Source organism: Sebastes fasciatus, chromosome 11 (assembly GCF_043250625.1).
Source record: "Sebastes fasciatus isolate fSebFas1 chromosome 11, fSebFas1.pri, whole genome shotgun sequence".
Lineage (NCBI taxonomy): Eukaryota > Metazoa > Chordata > Actinopteri > Perciformes > Sebastidae > Sebastes > Sebastes fasciatus.
Genome location: NC_133805.1, coordinates 30,632,936 through 30,638,597, shown reverse-complemented (window position 1 = coordinate 30,638,597; position 5,662 = coordinate 30,632,936). Strand labels below are relative to the sequence as shown.

The 5,662-nt window shown below is 47.0% G+C and overlaps 2 non-coding genes across 2 annotated transcripts; both read right to left on the bottom strand.

The window, feature by feature from the left end:
- Positions 1–126: 126 nt before the first annotated feature.
- trnat-cgu (transfer RNA threonine (anticodon CGU)) lies at positions 127–199 on the bottom strand. The gene has a single exon. It is a non-coding gene; the product is annotated as a tRNA-Thr (tRNA).
- Positions 200–598: 399 nt separating this feature from the next.
- Positions 599–672, bottom strand: trnat-ugu (transfer RNA threonine (anticodon UGU)). Its single transcript has one exon. It is a non-coding gene; the product is annotated as a tRNA-Thr (tRNA).
- Positions 673–5,662: the final 4,990 nt, after the last annotated feature.

The following is a 5,662-nucleotide window of genomic DNA, read 5'->3' as shown; positions in this document are numbered from 1 at the left end:
TGTTGGTGTTCATTCCGTTCTTTCTTCCATTGTTTCCAAATGAGACAATGTCTTTCCAGAAAAAAGTCCCATCATGTCCTGAATCTCTTTTCTACTGTAAAAGTCTACAGACTGCTGTCCTGTGTGAGGCACTGTTGGGATTTGAACCCAAGATCTCCTGTTTACGAGACAGGCGCTTTAACCACTAAGCCACGGCGCCCGTTTTTTTGTCTTCTTTTCTCATATCAAACCTGCATTCATATCCAAAATGTCCAACTGGCGAACTGACGTGCGTTGTCACCATAACAATTATCAACATTTTCTTTTGCAGTAGTCGAATAACCACGGAAAACAGTTTGATGGGCATTCTACTCCTATTCTATTTCTATGATGTAAACATGAACTTTGTTTGTTTACAAGAAAACTAAACAGGGCACCTTTGACTTCTCACCATGCTGCAGTGATGTACAGGTGTACTCCGAGACCCTGTGACATTACTGTTTGGTGTGGTTTCAGGTGCATGTGCTGCTGACTGTGGTCAGAGGTTAAACAAACTTGTATTGGGTAGTTCATATGAAATGCATTTAGTCCAAAGAGAGAGACAATCCCTGCAACCAAAAGGCACTGCTGGGATTTGAACCCAGGATCTCCTGTTTACAAGACAGGCACTTTAACCAACTAAGCCACAGCGCCTCCTTCAGCTGCAGCTACCCGCTGCAAGAAGACAACGAGCTAGTCCTACTTTTCCACTGTGATTGATGGTATAGTGGTGCAAGCACTCTACCCGGTTTGATTTCCAGCCACAGGTTTTAAAGCAACGTACCAGATTAACCATAAGTGTTTTAGTCAGATTTCTTCTTTTATTCAGGTGTCTGCAAAATATTTTCAAACATTCCCAAAAACCACAGATAGGTGGTAGAGCGCATGCTTTGCATGTATGAGGCCCTGGGTTCAATCCCCAGCATCTCCAATAGGTATTATGGTCACAGTAAAAGGGTGACTCTGTGGGAGTAGGGCACGTAAGTATGTGTATAGCTTTGTTCACACTACAAGACTTTGAAAGTCATCTGATTTCTATACTGCAAAACTTGCAGTCTTCACATAAAGTAAGTTCCTACTGTGACCCCAGGTTTCCCCTCAACCCTTGGTCTTGCGCTCTCATTGGTTGTGGCAGGAGTCCCTGACAGGTCCGGACATTTAGCATGCTAGATATCTGGAATGTGTCTGCCAGGCATCAACAAGCCTCTCGGCTCACGTTTTTGAGCAGTTCACACATGAACGCCGATGTGCGAGTGGTAAGCCAATGCTGATTTGCCTCTGATATGGGGCTTTTGTTGGGGAGCTCCAAAAACTGTCGGAGAGCGGAAAATCAGGGCTAAATTTGTGAAAACAAAGTGGAAGTTTAACTGAACAAGTACGTTACATTGATATGCCCTGTTCTTCTCAGCAATTGGGAAAGTTCATGTGGCAGGTGACACGAACCGGGAAAGGGGAGGGGCAACCATGAGGGAGGGTTGCCCATATAGGGCTACCTGCAGGAGGAACGTTGATTGTGGCATTGATTCAGGCCGGTGGAGTGAGGCAGGTGCACACCTCATTCCATGTGGCAGGCAGGGAACGAGAGAGCAGGAACAACGGACCTGTTTCCCTGCTGCGTTGAAGGCGGCTGTTAGTCGGTAGGAAAGTAGATCGACGTACCAGAGCATCAGTCGGCCATTAGCTGCTCTTGCCGTGGGACTGTTTTTGTTTGCGTTTGTTTGCTTTAGGCTTTATTTGCTGTCTAGTCCGCCCTGGCAAGTGAGTCGGTAGCGGGCAAAAAGGAATGGGTATTGCCCTTGGGGGCGGACTAGTTTTCTTTCTTTATTTTGTTTGTCAATCTGTCTGCTTCCCCACAGTGTATAACCTTACTCAGGATGAATCCCAGTCAGACAGCCAGGGCAGGCTTAAGGTGTGGGGTGGTTTTCAAATTGTTTGCAGTGAAATCAATCACGTGTGACTTATAGATGTGTGAATTCACTTAGCGTGTTAACGCTTTGATTTGCAGTATATACCAGTGTTTAATTCAACCCTGCCCTGTTAGCGTAGCTGGGGTTAACACAGTGAGGAATATGAATTGTAAAATTAAATTTCAGTAATTCAAACTTCCATTTTTTTAAGATACTCCTTGATTGTCATTCCGTAGCCAGCACTTGTGGTGGGTGTTACATTCAGAACATTTTTGGAAATTGGTATTTACTGCTGTTTTACAGGTAGTCGTCGTGGCCGAGTGGTGACGGACTAGAAATCCATTGGGGTCTCCCCGCGCAAGTTCGAATCCTGAAACCGGGGGTCAGGAATTGGAAGGCTGTCATGCACTCTTCTGCAAATGTGGATATCATAAGGTAAGTGATAAATATATTTAATTGATAATTTAGTTAAATTAAACCTGTTCCGGTGGCGGTTGCCATAAACTATTTTGTATACTGTTACAACCCGGCTCAAAAGGTTGCAACAAAAATGGGAGACCAGACGAGTTTAAAAATAGTAACAGGCATTTATTTAACAAACTAACAATAAATAACTAAATAAACGTGGAAAGTCAGTAATCAGTGATGTAGGCATGTGTGGGTGTGTGAAAATGTCTCCCACAAACAAAACCAAAACAGGTGTGCCAGCCAAGGAAGAGAGAGCCATCTGCTGAAAGGTAGAGAGCTTTTATCCCAACCACACCAAGCCCAGGTATGGCTCATCAGCCTGACGACCCTCTCTCCTGCAAAACAAAAGAGAACCAGCAAAAAGACACGGCACACCTAGTGGAGTGGAGGGGTCGTCACATATACACATAGTAAGTACATCGTTTCTTCAACAAGCAATTTTAAAGTTCTGAAGAGAAAAATGCATTATATCCCCGTTAGTTGTGCTAAGATTGCTTCACAATTCTTTACCAATGAAGTTAAAAAGGTATTGTCAGACCTAGGGAATAAGTAACATCCTTTTTCCACAGTGAGCTGAGCAGGCAGGTTCAACAGGGAATCAGCAAACAGTGGGAGAGAGCAGCTCAAGTGCAGGGAGGCCACAGACAATTAATATTTAAACTGGCATTACGTCTAGAGTGATCACGTTGATGGCCACAGACAGTCCCCGCAACGCAGAGCAGTTTGGCTGCCTCCGCAACGCAGAGCAGTTCAGTTGCCCCCACAACGCAGAGCAGTTCAGCTGCCCCCACAACGCAGAGCAGTTCAGCTGCCTCCGCAACGCAGAGCAGTTGGAGCAGTTCAGCTGCCTCCACAACGCAGAGCAGTTCAGCTGCCTCCGCAACGCAGAGCAGTTCAGATGCCCCCACAATGCAGAGCAGTTGGAGCAGGTCAGCTGCCCGCGCAACGCAGAGCAGTTGGAGCAGGTCAGCTACCCCCGCAACGCAGAGCAGCTGGAGCAGGTCAGCTGCCCCCGCAACACAGAGCAGGTCAGCTGCTCCCGCAACACAGAGCAGCTTGAGTGCAAGTAGTCAGACTGCAGCACAGATTAAGTGTGCTCTTTGTAGCATTGACATTAGTGGTGACAAGTTCTCTGAACACTTATCTGACTTCCACACAGACGAATGTTGTGAGCAATGTGGAAGAAAGGTCAGTGGTGCAGTTGGGCTGCTCCACCATATTGAGGAACATCATCATAAATTATCACAACAACCTCCACTACCATGCCCACCACCATCACAACCTCCACCACCATCACGACAACAACCGCCATTTCCACCACCACAACAACCTCCTCCTCCTCCTCCTCCCACATCTCCACATGTGATCATCCTGAGCCCGCCGGAGGTAAATTGGGTGAGTTTTCTCCCCAAACAGTTCATGCGGGTAATCCAACCAGCCGACCGGGAGTGGATTGCCCAGTGCCTTTACGACCCCGCAGGACAGCTGAAACAACAGTTATCCCAAAACTGGTTCCATCCACCCAATCCACCAAAACCAGCAACAACACTACCTGATCCAATGACCTACTTCAGGCAGCGGATGTTTCTGTGGGCACCGATGCGGATGTGGGGTATTCCACTTAAGTGCCATCAGTGCAATACTAAGATGCACCATTCCGGCATCTACACAAAAGTATGGGAGGTCATTGACCTTGACTCCAGGTACTACTTGGTCGGCGGAGATTATCCTCGGTGCAGTAAGTGCATGATCCCCGTCTGTCCTTGGAGTACTGAGGTGTTGAGTCAGTTGGATCCTGCCCACAGAAACAGGTTCTCCGCTGTTCTCACCACACAGCTGGCCTCTGGACAGGAAGTGTGTGACCATGTTGAAACCACGAACTGCAGGGAACAGCTCCAGTTACATGCAGCAAGCACTGGAGGAAGTTCACAGCAAGGAGTGGGCAAGGCGCACTATTCAATACCTGACCGACTGAGCTTCCACCGGCTCGTCCTGAGCCGGTGGAAGGTCCAGTTTGGTCGGTACCAGGGCAAGACCTTCCACTGGCTCCTGGAGAATGACGTGGGCTATGCCGTCAATCTGGTCGCCTCCCACCAGAAGGAGCGAGAGAAGTCGGGGTCTCAGTCCCCGTTAATGGCCAACAAGGTGGAGTCTTTCAGTCTGATTTATATAGTACAATTAAAAGAGTGATGACAGTTTTAACCTCTCTGTGTGAACTTACAGGACGCCCTCACTCAGCTGTACAGATAACAGTGGCTCCTCTAGACAGGACTCCAACCCAATAATGTCAACAGAGGGACACTCTGACAAACACTCTGACCTTTCTACCAATAAGAGAGGAATTGATGTAAAATTCCATCACAGTTATAACATTTGGATTCTAATCAAGTTGCTGTACTGACCATCGATGGTTACAATCATATGACAAATTGTCTGATTTGTACAGATTTGTCAACTACCTCCGGAGGAAGGCGCCAGCTCCTGGCACGCAGATGGAGAACGCCGTCCGGTATGTCCGGAGCAGAGACAGACAGAGAGCAAGCGCTGCTTCTGCTGCTGCTGCATCCACCACCACAGCCGCCGCCGCCGCCAGCACAGCAACAGCAGTCTCTGTCTCGGCTGCAAGCCAGAGAGCGAGGAGCACATCACAGTACGTGTTTTACTGTAAAGCTGTTTGATGTTCCTGGGTGACCTCTCTGAAGAAATGTTAGTATTTGCCATGTTGTCTCATTACAGATGTTGCTGTGTGTCATTTACATTACACATTACAGGCCTCTTGGTTCAGCGCCTTCAGAAGTGTAAGAAAAAAAGTATAGAAATATTCATGTGACAAATTGTTAACAGAAAGGTTTGAATTCATTCCTGACCCTTCTTTTTTACTTTGCTTTATAAATGTTTCTGTAATCGGAGAAGGAGAGGAAACGACAGGTAAGTTCTCGTGTCGGCCTGGTGCGCGTCTCCAATCACTAAACCAAATGGTCATATCATCACTAATGTGTGCATCTGTAGAATAACATCGTCTTCATCATCCTTTCCCTCGTTGCCTGTGTAACTCCTCTAGCTGCTGCCTTCAACATTCACTCTACCTGTTGAATCTGTTATCATTGTCTCATCCTCACCGTCTCTGTTCACAACCGACTCCGGTAGTTTCTATATGCAGCTTGGCTGAATGTGTCCCTCAATATTAACACGACCATCTCATTCTTTCAAGGTACTGAAATATTTTATTTCTCTTTAAGCCTCAGATGTACAGGCTCTCTCGCTCCTGC